Source organism: Nelumbo nucifera, chromosome 6 (assembly GCF_055504915.1).
Source record: "Nelumbo nucifera cultivar China Antique chromosome 6, China Antique-T2T, whole genome shotgun sequence".
NCBI classification, from domain to species: domain Eukaryota; kingdom Viridiplantae; phylum Streptophyta; class Magnoliopsida; order Proteales; family Nelumbonaceae; genus Nelumbo; species Nelumbo nucifera.
The window spans coordinates 23069902-23087175 of record NC_142654.1 but is presented as its reverse complement, the minus strand read 5'-3'; the positions used below and the strand labels follow the sequence as shown (position 1 = coordinate 23087175).

At 41.3% G+C, this 17274-nt stretch overlaps 1 pseudogene; it reads left to right on the top strand.

Annotated features, from left to right (window-relative positions):
* The first annotated feature begins 2107 nt into the window (after nucleotides 1-2107).
* Nucleotides 2108-11649, top strand: LOC148790661 (uncharacterized; annotated as a pseudogene).
* Nucleotides 11650-17274: the final 5625 nt, after the last annotated feature.

Below are 17274 nucleotides of genomic sequence, written 5' to 3'. Positions count from 1 at the left end.
TTATATATTTATTAATTACCTAAAATAATTAATTAGCCAAATTCGAATCGAATTCGAATATTGAAGTTTTTAATCGGATTTGAATTCGGATATTGCCTGATCCGATTCGAATTCGATCTGTTTACACCCCTAGATGCATATATCACTGTAACTCGGAGTTCTTTTTTATCTATTGTTGGGTTTATTTGTGAACTGAAATAAGTATTATTTTGATTTTTCATAGGTCTATTCCTACGAATTCGGATTTGCTCCTCATACAACGTGCCTCATAGCAGCAATGCATTGGAAACATCTCCTTGCCATCAATAAAAATTTATAAGTATGGAGATTTTCCAGATGCACAGCTGAAACGTTTTGTGAGGTTGGTGTGAGGCACACTCTATGAGGAACAAATCCAAATTCATTTTATTAACCAAGCCAATGTGCGGCTGCAAGGCCTGTGAGGAACAATTCTGTGAAAGGAAATCTGAACTCTCAAGAAACGACTCCAGTACTAACAAATTAATTCATCCAATCAAACATACCCTATTTTCTGTGATTAAATGCAAGTAAGGATGTGTTTTGGTAATTTTATTGCCACATGATAAAGGCAATAAAATTTTGCTAATGTGGTAGTTGTTTTTTGTTTTCAATAACCAACCATGTTGTTGAACACCCCCTAAAATTCTACATAGTGTCATTTGATCAATAATTAGATGACTTTGGTTGGAACTTTATGTAGCGCAATCTAATGCTCCTTGATGATGGACAACTCAAACTTCAGACTGGGTAGGTTGCTTGGCCAAACTATAAGAAAGAGGTAATCAAAGGGTTTTGGTTGCTTGACCTGGGGTGAGCACTTCGATGCTTAAGTCAACGAACTGGTATATTATTGCAAAAAGCAAGAGAGCTAAGTCGCATGTACCTCATTTGTGAAAGGGGATGCCTTTATATAGGCAAGCTACTGTGAGGCTCACGAAATGTGTCCGAGATCTCTAAACCATTTGGTCCAAAAGTGGTTTCTCACCCGGAGATGGACTCCACATAAGCGGATAGTGCCTATCCAGTCGCGCCCGAAGCGGGTGGGGTGATAACCGAATCTTCCGACGTGGCATCGTGATCCTAGGGAAGTCGGAGAAAATAGCTCGCTTAAGGAGGAGGTCACCTGGCACGTCAGCCAGGTTGCTAACTGAATTCAAGTCAGGTCGGTGGAAGCATGTCGCATCTTACACTGACCTGATGTCTTGCCAGACTGTTAGTATCTTGGCCTGCGAAGGTGGGGCCGAAGTCGTCAAGGCAGGTGAGAGGTGTCCGAAGTGCTCCCATGGTCTGCTTACATGGTGCTAAGATGTCACTTGGCTGTTTTGAGGTGCCACGTGTCATCACATCATTGTAGGGCCAAATCATCCCTCATCAATTGCCCCCCACTCTTGAGTTGAGGTTAGTTTGGCAAAGGGAGTACCTTGTCGCAAAGCCTTTGGCCTGGAGTGACGGGTCTGGTAAGTTTTCTATAAGTTTGGTCTGATTTGCCCGCCTGACCTAGAGAGCGAGTTGTCGTGCACGTCAAGTTTGAATTATTGGGCGTGTAAGTTCAAATTTTGAATTTCACTACCAAGTGTCGAGGTGGATGAATTGGGAGCACAAATTCAAAATTCAAATTCACCGCCTAGTGCTGAATTGGCACACGAATTCGAAATTCAAATTTGCTGCCTAGTGCAAAATGGCACGCTCTCCTTCTAGGTCGTCGGATGGGACACATCTCCGTCGTCGATCTCAAGGCTCTTTCCCTATAAATAGGGGGCCCCCAACGAGTCCCCACTGCACTATTTTTGGAGTCTTTTGAAGGAGTGCTTGAACGAGATCTCGAGTAGCTCGCAGATGAGTTCGGCTTTCTCGCAAGGTCAATCTTCTCTCAATTCCCGGTGAGTCCTCATTTCCGCATTATGTCTAGTGGGTCAGAGAGGGAGTATCCCCAGGCCACTCGGGGACCTCATCTCAAGAGCTACGAAGGTCCCATAGAGAGGCTCAACCTCTCAACAACCTAAGACTAGGTCGGAGTTCGGACCTACCGAACTGAGCATGGAGGAATTGATTGCCTTGATAGCAACCTTCTAGACCCCTAAGTCATATGGCTTCATTCTTCCTGGAGAAGATCAACATACTTGGAACCATGGGTGGACTAAGGTATACGTTTTCGAAGAGCCGCTTATTGTTGGGCTTTGTTTCCCACTACACCCTTTTATCTACAAGGTGCTTTCACACTACGACATCTCCTTAGGGCAGCTTCACTCGAACTCCACTAGGGCATTTGTAGGGACAATATCTGTTTATTTCTACCTCGGTTTTGAGCTCAAATTTGATATCTTCCACGAGCTCTGCCAAAGCCTTACTATTTTTATCTGAGCTACCGACTAGTTACAAGATGTTGAGCAGCTTCCATTCAAAAGTGGCAAACTAGAAGTCGAGGTACTTCTTCTTCTCCTGGGAAGACGACTGGCCCATGGATACCACTTGGAGGAGTGAGGTGAGGAGGGTCCCTAACATTGAGTTCGATGACAAGCTAGCAGACCAGGTTTTGTTCCTCGTAGAATGGCACTCCTTAGCTGGCAAGTTCTTGGCTGAACGGATGCTCGTTGTGGCCAGACTGAGTCCCGTGGGTAAGTCACCCGTATGGTACTTTACTATGCCAATATCTTTAGATTTTTCAATCTAACTAGATCGATTTCCTTTCTAGCAGGTATGTTGAACACTACATTTGTTGTGGCTACAATGAGGAGGCTCCCACAAAGAACAGGAGGGTGGCTGGGTCTATTCACGCTTCAGAGACGGAGCAAGAATTTGCGGAGAGGATGCCAGCTAGGGAGCCCGACATGGTGAACATTGACGACGATCACATCAGTCTGAGTAGGAATGGCAATGGGGTGAGGCGGGGACGGGGAGCCTCTCCCCATCCCCATCCCTGCTAATAGGGACAAGGTTATCCCCATCCCCGTCCTCACGGGGATCCCCATTCCCCATGATTTTTTATAATGTTAACCATTTTGTTTTTGTTTTTGTTTTTATTTTATTTAAAAAGAACAAGAATAAAATAATTAAAATTTACAATCCTATTAGAAAAGATTCAAACATATTCAACCATATTTTTTTAAATATTAATATATAGATGTATGTGCACATATATACATATATAACGTATGCATACAATATACATATATTAATGGGGATCCCACGGGGCGGGGATCGGGGTCCCCGTGGGGTAGGGAGTGCTCTCCTCGTCCCGCTAACAGGGATGAAAATTTCCCCATCCCCATCCCCGCGAGGGGAAAATCATCCCCATCCCCATCCCCATCCCATTCAGGGTGGATCCCCATGGGGATCGAGGAAATGGGGAAAATTGCCACCCTTAGGTTTGACCTCCATCGACCCTGCGACCATGCCTACCCAATTTGCTCTGCCCCTGACGTCGCCTATGAGAGTCCAGTTCGCGTGGCCAGGTCTACCTCCTGAATTGGGATGTCACCGCCATGGATACGATCTGAGATAATTGCATCACCTTTGAGGTGAGCACCGGCATACTTCTTCCTGAGGACGGGAGGGATTTCGGCTAGCGAAGTGTCACCGACCTCGGTAGCATGATATTCAGGGATGTTCACCTAGCTAACTCTTTCTTCTTTGTAGGCAAGTTGTATGACCCGAGCTTTATATGACCGCGCCATCACTATGGAGTTTAACAACATGTAGATGACAACTAAGATCGAGTCCCTTTAGTTGCACCTGGAAAGTGATCAGATGGAAGCCCAAGAAGACCATTGACGGTTCCTCAATGTGTCATCCAGCCTGACTTGCCAACTTAAGGAGGTGAGGAGCAACATCGTCGAGCAGGCTCGAGAGCTCAAAGAAAGGCGGACTAAGTATGTTGAGGACATCTAGCGGGTGAAGAAACTCAACATCGAGGAGTTCCAGAGGTAGCCCGAGTTAAAGTGCACAAAGACAGAGGCTATTGTACCTTATCTCAAGAGGGGATTTCTCCTATGTTGTCGCTACCTCCAACAACTGCATCCGAACTTCAACTTTGAGCACATCTCGACCAAGTTAGTTCCTAACGATGTGAGCACCCGGATGGATGTCGAGCCAAACACTTTGGACGACATGGAGGACAGTGAGGATGAGGTTGAAAGGGCATTAGAGAGCAAGATGCTAATGATTAAACTGCCTCTTTTCTTGCACCCCCCCCCCTTTTACACACTACTTTCCCCTTTCTTTTCTTTTCTTTTTTTTTTTTTTGAGTAGCAATGTACTCTTCCCTTTTTTGTTTCAATGAAATTGGCCGTTTCTTATTCTATATCACCCTCTACACCTTTTATTTTCTGTTTTTAAAAAACAGGCTAACTATAGAACACAAGCCGAGGTGACAAGGTGCACTAATTGCATAGATGCCAAAGTGACTATACTTACAATTTCGGCTAAGTCAAAACGCTGTCGAACTGTATATCTCCTCATCTAAGTTGAAATGCTATCAAGTTACCGAGCTGCCAATATCTTCCAAGGTCAACATAAGGGGACTTTGAGCTGAAAGTGGTTTGGCTTCCCCTTATTCATTTAGCAATTTGACCAAGTCACCATAGTGGGCGGTCTATACTTTTTCTCTCACGGACACAGCTTGAAACTTTCAAACTCCTCATAGGTAGTATCTCCTTAAATTATCAACGTTCTACACACGGGATACCTACCTCCCCTCCAACGTTTTGAGCTCATACATGCCTTTGCCGATCACCCTTAGAACTCTATAAGGGCCTTCCTAGTTCGGACCTAGCTTTCCGATGCCGGGCTCAGGTATCATAACCTTCTTGAGTGCCAAGCTGTCAACTCAAAATTGGTGTCTCTTAACTTGAGCATTATAGTACCAAGCTACCCACTGATGGTATGTTGCGGTCGGAATGTAGGCTAAATCACAAACTTCCTCCACTAGGTCGAGGTTAGTCTGCAGCTCATCCTCGTTAGCTACATCATTTTATGTCTCAGACCGCAAGATCAGCACTTTGATCTCAGTTGGGATGACAGCCTCCGTCCCGTACGTCAAGTTGAAGGCAAGGTTCAAAGTATCAACACAGGTCGATACGTCGGTATCGATAGGGCATATCGGCTTGTATCGATGTTTTTATGTTTTATTTATTTTTTTCAAAACTAATTCAGAGGGGTCAAGTTAAGTCCCGACTACCCTTTAAACCATGGTCTAACCTGATACAACCCCCGGATGGGCGTATTGGGAAGCCGTCGGCATGATACATATCAATCGGTATGGGCTGATACGTGTCGATACTTTGAACCTTGGTTGAAGGGAGTCTCGCCGGTCACTGTCATGATGGTAGTTCAGTAGGAACATAGAACACTAGGCAGCCCATCCACCCACCAACCCTTAGCTCGGGAGAGCTGATCTTTGAGTCCGTGGAGTATTGCCCTGTTCATCACTTCGACCTGACTATTCACCTTAGGGTGGGCCACCACGATGAATTCTGATAGATCCCCATCTTGACACACCAATTCTGGAACTCAATGGCTTGACTTCCACCGACTTAGTAAAATAATCCACCGCGATGACTAAGAACCTTCTCTGCCCGATCGCAAGTGGGAAGGGACCGAGTATGTCTATCCCCCACTATGCGAATGGCCATGGGCTGGTCAAGTACCTCAGGTCGGCAGTGGGCTGATGTGGTATGTTAGCGTGTTGTTGACACCTACCACACTTCTGAACTAACTCCATTGTATCTTCCCAAGTGTCCTCCATAGAGACCTTCGTGGATCTTACGTTAACACTTGGTTCACTTCAATTAGACACAAGCAACACAAATGGGAGAGCATGAACGACCTACGATACAGTTACTCGCCAATGATAACATAGAGAGTTGATTGCCGCTCTACCCTCTGAGCTACTCTGTGTTCCATTAGTAGGGTCCTGTGGCACAGATAGTTTAGCGGGTCTATCCAACTCGGTTCCACGGCCATGATGGGAACGACCTCTTCTGCCACCCTTTCTATGGTAGGTCGTGGCAGGTCTTCGATATAAATTGTCCTCTTTTTAATGTTTGTCGCACCGACCAGCTTAGAGAGCATGTTGACCTTGGTGTTTTTAGACTTTGGAACTTGCTAAATGTACCAATAGTGGAAGTTGGGTAGGAGCTCTCTAAGGCTCTAACCTTGGCCATGTAGGCCAACATGGAGGTCTCGCGGGCCTCATATTGTCTGTTCACTTGGTTCACCACTAGCTGTGAGTCGCTACACACGACGAGATGCTTCGTGCCAACCTCCTTAGCCAATTATAGCCTAACTATCAGCACCCCGTACTTAACTTCGTTGTTCGAGGCTCGGAATGCGAATCAAAGAGCGTACTCCAGTTTTACTTTGTTGGGTCCATAGAGGATTAGTCTGGATCCACCTTCACGCTAGTTGGATGAGCCATCCATATTGAGGATCTAGGGCTCTCATCCCAAGTCAAGTCGGGTGTCGCACTGGTAGTAGCCTCCAAGGTGGTCATAGGCTCGGCAACCTCAGGTGTTGTCTTGTTGAACGTGCACTCAGTGATAAAGCCTGCCAGGACCTGTGCCTTTATCTCTTTGCGCGACTCAAACTGGATGTCGTACTCACTAAGCTCGATTGGCCATTTTGTCAACCTTCCCAAGACCTTGGGCTTCTAAAGAACTTGCCACAGAGGTCAATCGGTTAGGACTACAATGGTGTGGGCCTAAAAGTAAGGGAGCAGTTTGCAGGCTGTTAGCACCGGCGAAAAGGCCAGATTCTCGATATTGGGATACTTAGTCTAACTGGCATGTAGGACCTTGCTCACGTAATAGACATGTCGCTGCACTCTATCTACTTTGTGGATTAGGATCGAGTTGACTACCTTGTCACTCACAGAGATGTAGAGTTTTACTTCTTCTCTGGGTTTCGACCTATTTAGCAAAAGCGGGGAACTCAAGTACCTTTTTTAGCTCATCAAACACGAGCTGGCATTCTTTAGCCCACTCAAAGTCTTGGTTCTTTTTATGGCTTTGAAAATGGAAGGCACTGCCCAGCCGACTTGGACATAAATTGGGTTCAGGGCGATTGTGTCTTATAAAGGTGAGGCGTAAACCTCGAGACATTTTGAGGCATAAACCTTGAGCAAAAAAAAGAAAATGATATAATCGATAACTAATAAAGACCTAAAAACATAAAATTAGGATCTTATATGGCTTGTATGATATATTAAACATGGATTCATGATTCAAAGTATCCATACAATATGTTGAAAGGGATGTATTGAGTATTGCCACTTTGAACCTTGAATACATTTTTTTTCAATTTTTTTTAATTGTACAAGGTTAGTTCTATATTATTTAATTATTAAAAAGGGTTTTTTAAATACCTTAAAAAAGGGTATCGGCACCCCAAAGATACAAAACAATTTGGGTTAGAATCTTACCAAAGTAGTTTTGTTTTTCCCAATAAGAACAAAAGCATAGAAGTCAAACTTCCAATTTAGGGATATGAACCAACATTGTTTTAAGAACAATGCATTCCTATTTCATTTGTTGCACTAGTATGCATTAGTGAAGAAAGACCATCTATATTATGCATGTGCTTTAGAAGAAATAAATTATCAAGTATGAGATAAATGGGCAAATGGGTAAGAATAAAGTATGAATAACAAAGAAAGTTATTTTCTTACTCATTTTATATGCATTTTTTTGTTATTTGTATGTTTATTTATTTGCTCATTACACCAATATATACAAAAACAAGGCTTTTTTTTGTCTTAAATTTATATTTGCCCCTATGTAAACCTTCATTTTCCAATTAACATGCTCAATAGTTAAGGCCTAAGCCAAAGGCCCAAAGGCGTAAACCTCAACAACTCAGGCCCTAAGCCTTGCTAGTGGGTCTAAGGCTATTGAGGCCAGGCCTTTTTCTTAGCCTTGCCTTGAGACTTAGGCCTTTGGCTTCTCTCTTCAAGAGCCTTTTAAAACAATGCACACCACTACAGCCGTACACACCACACATCAAAGACATCTCCGTTGTCATTTTCCGAAAATGTTCTCAATGCAGCTGTAGTGTTTTGGGTAGAAGATCCAAACGCACTGTAGGCTTGGAAACTGGTTATGAATAAGAGTATTAAGAGTACTGGACCTGGATCATGGACTGAGAGATACAGACCATGTTTGGCCGGTTGTTGCCTGGTCTCGATTATACGCAACTGGGCTGGCAACAGCGAAGATTTATGGCCCAGCCAGCCAGGCTTGAATGCCACCAATTAAAGGTGCAACTCAGGTTGGCCCCTATTAGCATTTTACACTGCTTGAAGGCCCAAGCCCATTAAAATTTTGATAAAAGTTCAACCCGAACCCGCCCAAGTTGCATCCCTACCGCCAATTTGATGGCCAGCCCATGTGCGCCACTAACAAATAAGGATCCCCGGAAAGAGGTTTTTGCTAGGGAGCATCAGCTCAGCTTCCAAGCCTCGGTCCATATCCGGATCCACCCATCAATTAGAACTAATCGGGTATGTGAAATTTAACAAAACTCTACTAATAATATCAAAATCTTTTTTTTTTTCATAGATGGAAAAAATGGATTTGCTTTCTTTCCTACTATAACTTTCAAGATTTATACGTTGAAGAGATGGACTAATTCTTTATGGGTCATAAATCTATGGGCCTGAATTGGATACATTTAGGCTGGCATGGATCCAAAATTTGTGGCCCACACCCAATTAATAAGGGTTGGCTATGTGTATCGAAGTAACCTCATAACCATTGGCAGTTTGGCTCGTTTACCCCGGAGGGAGTTGGTGAGATTTGATGCCCATTTGGAGGGCTTTCGCTTTGCTGTTTGTGTCTGGTGGAAATTCTATGAGTGTCCAAACTGACTGTTTCTTTTAGGCTACGTTTGATTTGTTAGAAAATGCGAGAGAAACAAAAAGATTAAGAGTATGTTTGATTTGAAGGAAAAGATAGGAAAAGGTAAAGAAACCTAATACAAAGTTGAGCGTTTGCCAAAATTTGCACGAATCCCACCCAAAGGCTCTGGATCGATGCTGTATAAATTGTTCAAGTTGGGTATCCCATTTGCACCCTTAAACCAGCTGATTTACATACTCAAAAGAAGCATTAAAAAAACCAGTGCAAGCATCAGAAAATCACCACCCAGGGTATGACCCAACAGACCTCTTCATCACACGCCTCATAACAGAATAAGCCATTATTATGAATATTGCCCATTGGCAGTTCGATTTACATACTCAAAAAAATCGTAAAAAAAATAGAAAAAAATCCATACATTTTTAATAAAAAAAAATTTCCAATAAATATCCTGTATTTTAGGCCAAATGCTAATTTAGAACCCGAATTTTAAAACACTATAATCTAATATCTAAACTTTCTTTTTGCGACGATTTTTAATACTTGGTGTTAATTTACAGTTAAATGTCATTGAAAAGACACAAATGGCTTTTATCATCTAATTTTCTTTATCAACATTCTGTTATATCCAATTCCAGTCTCTTTGTCTATTCGGACTAGCAAGTCAGCTGTTAAAGAGATCGGTGAGCGCTGGCTTAACGATTCCACCCGTCTCTGCTCTCTATCTTAGCAGCCTAGCAGTCCTTCTGGATCCGACGTAAGTGATTCTAGCCTTCCAGTGTTGTCATCTTCTCACGTCTATCGACCTGTGGCGAGGACAGGCGGTATCCTACCTCCTCAGCAGCCGCCGCAACCACAGCTGGAACATCGTTTTCCACCAACGATCCTCCCACTTTCTGAGTCTTTCCCTCCCCAGAGCCGACTCGTGTGAGGTTTCGAAATTCGAATCATGTCTCCGGATCCAACCATGCGCCAAACCCGCCAAACCCTAGCCAGCTAGTATCGCCACTATCTCTTCCACCGCCGGCGGCCGTATTATTGTAACAGGTGTCCCCGGCGCCTCACCGTTCAACGAGTTCGCATCACCAACGGGCCCGGTTGAGAAGCCGTTCATGCCGTTTAGTACAGAGTTTCTATCAGTGATGCAGGAGATGATCATGAAGGAAGTTAAGAATTACATGTCAGGGCTTGAGCAGAAAGGCCTATGTTTGCAGGCTGACGGGATTAGAAATTCTGCAGTGAAGCGTATCGGCATCAGCAAGGTGGTGACGGTGACGCCAAAGCTTCTCCTTCTCCATTTACATCCTGAGATTTCTCCAGCATAACCGCATCGCAGCTATCGAATTCCTTGGAAGGATCGCAAACAGACGGATCAGAGAAGCGACCCTCCTGGTCTTGCAATTCAGAACCTGGTTCTTTTGACGAACCTATTGTTTTTTGTTTGCTTGGAGTTGTATTCACAAGCATGTTTCCTGCAACCATGTCCAATTCAACCTTCTTATCCGAGGAAGCTAGTGTCTCTTCTGGTACTAGAGTTCATGACTTAAGTAGCTTGAATCCTATGTTCTTTGTCATTTCTCAGCAGCCGCAACAACAGAATATCAAGAAGAAAAGAAATCTCCCCGGAAACCCCTCCTTGTTCTCAATTTTCGTTAATATTGTGTTGGATTTCTTGCAGCTGATTCTAATTAATCTCCCTATATGTGTCTTTCATTTTTTTATTTCAGACCCAGATGCTGAAGTGATTACTTTATCCCCTAAAACTCTATTGACAACCAACAAATTTGTGTGCGAGATCTGCAGCAACAAGGGTTTTGTTACGTACCCTTTTCGGAGATGATAACTGATACGTAACACCCTCGAGCAATAACGCCGGAGCGCCGCTCAAAGAGGGAATTCGAGACCAACTCTCAAAAGGCACGAAATAAAAGAAAGGTTTAGTAATTGATTGATGGATATCCTCATTACATTGATGGTTCAAAATATATAGAGGATCACCTCTGTGCCGTTATAATAGGAATCAAGTACCGGAATATCGAAATGCAAATGATGGCGATATAAGTGTGACAACCGTTTTGTAACAACCTCAGGTGGCCTGATCCTTTGGGTGTATTATCCTTGCCAGGTGTCCTTTCTTGTGAGTGACCCGTAACAAGTTTCCAGAGAGATCAGAACCTTCAGCTTCACAGGAGAGGCCATAATCTTCCGTGGAAGCTGAGGCAGATAATTAGCACGTTCCGGCGGTAATGAGAAATTGAAAGTAAAAAGTTGGACTCTGTTTTATTTTCTTGAGAAAGAAGATGATGAACAATGTTTTATTTTTAAGGGAAATTTTAATATTTTCAAAAAGTCTTAAATTGCATATGAAGTCACATGATATACATAATTGATGGTCTATTAATGGTAGGTAATAGATTGTCACAAAATGAAAGTTCAAGTACTAGATTGTCACAGTTTGGATACTAAATTGGCACTCAACCTAAAGTATAGGATACCTATCAAGAATTTTCCCTTTTTAATATTGCTTATATTGTTTAAAACAGTAACACAAGCCCAAGAACCTATTCAACTACCAACAAAAATAGCTTCAATAGCCACAAGTGAAATTCCCTTTAAAAGCTAAAAAATCGGAATGACAATGGGGCAAGTTCGGGAAGAATTTTGTAATTTTTAGATTCTATTGTCTCCTTAAATCCTTCTCCCATACCTTCCCTAAAACCTACTGTCTCCCTAAATCGTTCAGCCCCATACCTGCCCTAAAACCTGTAGCAGTTTGGAATTTGAGAATTTAAACCCTCCCTGCAATGAAAATGCAAAACCCTCCCTAATCCTATCCTCCCAACATCTAATTTCCTATTATTTCTTATTATATATAAGCAATATATAAGTAAAATAACATAAATAAATAAAATTTTCAATTATTTGATTAAGACACGTAAAAAAATACATAAATTATCGATTGTTCTTCACATAAAATTTAAAATTTTATTAAATTTAACACATAATACCTAAAGTTTATATGCTTTCCAACAATATATGGGTTGGGGAGGATTGGGTTTCTTCTAATACTGTACTTTATTCATACCCATACAGGTTGTAAAATCACAAACTATCAGGCCGTTGAAAAGGGTAAAAATTGTCATCCCTACTAAAGAAAGCATTAATGCACTAATTACAACACATTAATTGTTTGGATAAATCTATGAAGCCAAAAAAGTATGATAACAGAAGAGCCTATTTAATCGAATTGAAACCGCCTGCAAAGTTTCATGAATACCAATTGATGCTTATCACTTTTACAAATAAAAGTCTTGAGATGTCTTACAATGGATAAGGGTCAATTTGTGAGGGCTTCATCTTTGATTGAGCTGCTTCCGCTGAACTATTTTGAAGAAACTATTAAAACACTCTTTGCTCAAAAGTCAACTCCTATGACCTTTCTGGTTTTTCGCAAAACATAGCTTTTAGACTTTTTATGTGGAATCCGGATTTCCTGCAATTGTTTGTTGTGTGCCATGTAGCACTTTCAATAAGATTGTAACACGTCACGTTTCAAATATATAAACTGATGGTTTGCTTTCTAAAAGTTAAAAACAGAAAAAAGAAATCCTTTCCTTTCTAACGCCCTCTCCCTACCTATCAATGAACCAGAACAGCCATAGCAACAAAGCTACCGAAAGTCCGAAGCTGATTAGTTCATTAACAAACTGAACTGTACACAGTCAAAATAACAAATACAGGTAACCTAAAACACCTTGATTAACACCTCGATTGTTGGAAAAAAAATTCAATCAATCTAAAATGTAAAATCCCCCGGTTACCAAATTCAGGCGGGTTTTCTCTCAAATTAAATAGAAACATATATGAAATACTTGTATAAATATTTTTCACATAGAAATAACCCAAAAGATTATTTATGAATTAATAAGATAGAAATAAAGTCTTCAAACCTATTTTGGAAAGAACGGCCAACAACAGATCAAAAAGTTTAAAACATTTATTAAAAACAAAGGAAGACATTATAGAGTAGACCGATCACCAATGACAAAATAGAAGGTAAACCACAAAAGAACCTCATATATGAAAAAATGGTTAGAAAAAATAAAAAAAAAAAGAAAAGGAAAAGGAAACCAAGAGTTGAAAAATGAAATGGTGCATCAAGAAGCGAAACTTTTCTTAAGAAATTAATAAGTTATTCATGAATCCTTTTGAAAAATATTGGATGGGGATCCGTCCTCTCATATTTGAGGCTATTTATGATCTCTGATCCCTGCCTAATAGATGTGAAAGGAGCGATGAGACAAGGGCGGTCTGCAATCATTAATGGCGTTTGCACAGCTATGAGGTTTGGTATGCAAGAGTTCCCTGTTCTCTCCTAATTCTTGAATTGGCTTTTTTTCTAATTTCTCTGTTTTATTAATTTACTATTATTATTATTATAAAAATATAATAGGCCATTTAAATCTCATTAAGAGAATCATACAAAGCATGACGTGTTACAATCTCATTGGGAGTGCACCACGACATACACCAAACGAGTGCAGGAAATTCAACCTCTTTTATGTGAGGCCCACCTGGCAAAATGGGCACTGAAATCTCTGATCTTGCTACATAATGCATTGGGGCTTGGGACCCCTCTTCAACCACAATATAAACCACGCGATGGTCCCTTGTAGCCATCTACACTGCAACTGGCCAAAGTGGCCAGGCCGGGATCTGCCACGACCGTGTGTGATAGACTTGTAACCAAGCAAGAGTGAATAAAGTTACGTAGCCCGATAACCAATCAAGAGTGAATATGCCAATTGGTTACCTACCTTGTTGTATAAGTCTTTGTTTGTGGTAGATAGTGTGCCAAAGGGGCAATATAAGAATTAATGGGTGGGTTTTGATTGGTCAAAACTCTTTCTATACCATGTCTTTACAGTATCATAAATTTTCCTAAGAATTCAGATATGATCCCAATTAGAGTACAGATCTATTACTTTCACAGCTATATATAACGTGTTGTACAACTAATCACGAGCATATACATGGGACCTACATGCATGAACAGCTCATAATATATTGTTGGTAAGCAAATACAATATAATAGTCATCTATTTGTATTCTCAGCCTCAATTATAGGAACTGGGATCTCCTGCCAACAAAATATGTCCCAACACCCTATCAATTTGATCTGATATTACACATTTTACTATAAAATTGGGGTCATCATAAAAGTGGGACCTGTCATGTATGAAATGTCTGATGTATGATAGTGTTGGAATATATATATATATATATATATATGTTGGTAGATTTAAGGGTGTCAATGGATCGGTTTTGGAATCCAAAATGGATTGTGATGATGCATAATCCGGTCGATCTTAGCTGTCAACGATCTTGCCTCTGAACTGAGTGGCAGGGACCTGAAACGGAAGGAGAAGAGAAGCTCCGGGGAGAACCCGGCGTAAGGGCTCCGAAGCTCAAGTTAGAGTCTTTCAAAGGCAAGATAGACCAGATAGTGCAAAAGTTAGCATACCTCGTTCCTGGGGGGTAGGAGCCTTTTATAACCACCTCGCGCACTCACTTCCAGGCTTCCGTCAGATTGGGCATGATTACTTCTAACTCCTGCCAGTTCGGATGTCATTTCCTCTGGCCGGACAGAACCGCCACTGCTCCTTTTGTCGGAGCCGTCTCTGCGGCTAGTGACGACGGTTGCAGGTGGCGGTAGCAGGAAGCCGTTTGAAGTGCGGCTGTCAGGCGTCAGATCCCAAATCAGTCAGGTGCGTCGCCCTTGGATACGGACGTCCTTGGTGTCGGGTACGTTTGGTCAGCCTGGTGTTTCGGAAGCGGTGTTGGAGTGGTGAGCGAGGTGTCTTGAGTTCGGTTTGGAGTGTTCCGAGCTGCCATGGGCCAGCTCGGGTCAGCTTTGTGAGGCTTGGGGCCCAGTATAGTTCGTGCTCCTTGCAGGGAGCTCGGGTTCTCAGTAGGGAGCTCGCTCTTAATAGGGAGCTCGGACTCCCAGTAGGGAGCTTGCTCTTAATAGGGAGCTCGGACTCAGTAGGGAGTTCGGGCTCGGTAGGGAGCTCGGGTTCTTATTTAGGGAGCTCGGACCCTTAATAGGGAGCTCGCTCTTAACAGGGAGCTCGGACTCTTGGTAGGGAGCTCGGACTCAGTAGAGCGGTCTGGAGTTCGGGCTCGGTAATGAGCTTGGACTTGCTTCCGATGTTCGCTTCGGGCGCTCTACTGTCCCGAGTTGCTTGCCTTTGCCACATGTCGGGCGATTGCGAGGTCGGGCCAAATTTTTCTTCATCAGATTGGATGGACCAATAAGACATATTGGATTGGACTAATCCAGTCCAAAATATTTATTAGATTTGATTGGACCTGGTCTGTTCGTAACAAATTTATATTGGATTGGGTTAAATTAAGCCAATATCTAGTCCATTGATATAAGATTAGAATATATGTGTCAACGGACTAGGTTTGGGTTGAAACCAGTCTAAATTAAAATGAATTTAAACAGATTAGATGGTCCAGACATTGAATTAGATCAGTCCAAATTGGTCCAAAACATCATTGAATTAGACCTGATCCATTTATAATAGACTCACATTGAATTAAATCGGATTGGACCAAATCAGTCCAATTAACACCCCTAGGTAGATCATCTAGACTCCAATTATAGCTGATATGGTCAGACTGTTCAATTAGAGTACCTTTTTATGTGGCACGCGTTTTGATCTCATCTCATCACATGGATGTCTGATATAAATACAAACTGTCGTTTTAGAGTAACCAATTTACCTAAAAAAATGAAAGTAGTGAATCATTAAATTGCCTCAATCCTAGCCCCAAACAGTGTAGTTCCGGTACAGAGAAATCAGAGAAGTCACCTTAAGTCTAATACAGAGCGTCCATGTTTCATGCCTTGTTGTCCATTTCCAACTTACTTTCTTGGTTTTGAGAGCAGATTTTAGAATTCTAGATGGAAACGGCAAGCCAAAGGAGCCTATCAGTCGATATCCATGGCTATCCGAAGCTAGCAATTTAAGGCATCGTTTGTTTTTCGGTAAAGATGAGTGGATAAGTCAATAGGTCTCACAGATTTGCAAGAACCCCGCATTTGGCCACCACAATAATAGAGCCTATGAAAAATAAATTTTTCACAGAATATTGATTATCCGGGTCCTAGAGGGTGGATAAGTTATTTATCCATCTACCCATAATTCAAATCTTCCCTCTTACCGCATCTTATTTGGATAACTAATCTTCTGAATGAATAATGTATTTGTAAGCACCTGGGCAATGTTTCCCTAAGAAATACTACTTGCCGAGAAAAACACATTACCCCAGTTGTAACTTTGGCCAATTGACACCCTGGGCTATGGGCCTATGGCATCTGTATTTGTCTGATATTATTGATTGTTATCCTTGAATTATTGGCAACACAATCGCCAGCCATTAATCGAGCACTTGATCTTGGGAATGGGACACTAACATCCCTTATCAAGGGACCCACTGGAATATGAGGATGAGACTGAGAATCACCCCAGTATAATATGTTTAATTTTTTATTTTATAAATAGTTAAGTTCAATCTAGGTTGTATTTGGATAAGCTTTTTTAAAGTATTTTTGTATATTGAAAGAAAGAAAAAAAATATATTGGAAGCTTTTAAAAGTACATTTTTTAAACTAAATGTAAATCTGCAACAAAGGTTGCATTTGACATTTCTTATTTTGAGGATTTATCTCCTTTTTACAGTTAAAAATTCAGCGTTCATGGGGCATATCCTTAAATAAGAAATGCCAAATACAGCCTTAGTGTTCAACTAAGCATTTTAAGCTAAATATATTTCTCACAAAATGCAGTAAAGTGCAACTTTGTGGACCTTACCACATATGATACAAATACAATAAGGCGCTTATATTGCAAACTATATGCTGCATGGTAAAATCTGTGACAAAATATATTTAATGTAACAAAATTTGTGGCACATGGAAAAATATATGCCACATGGAAAATGTGATAAATTGTAAATTATATGTCATGTGATAATTACACATGGCAAAATGTATGCCATATGGCAAAAATTGTGACACGTGACAAAATATATGCCATGTAGGATTAATTTGTGCCATGTGGCATAACTATGAATCATGTGTCACTTTTATATTAATAAGCTGGCATGTGGAATTTATCATGCCACATGTGGTAAATAAGCTTTTCACCTCATTTATGTTTTCACTTTCAAAAACTTGTTTTGTATTATTCACTTGGTTGTGTTTGGTTGTAGTGCAAATTTATTTGCACTAGTATAAATGCATGAGAGTGCAAATGTAAAAAAATGCAAATACTTGTTTAATTTTGTTTTAGATTTTACTTTATTCTGCTTCATATCTTAATTTACTTCA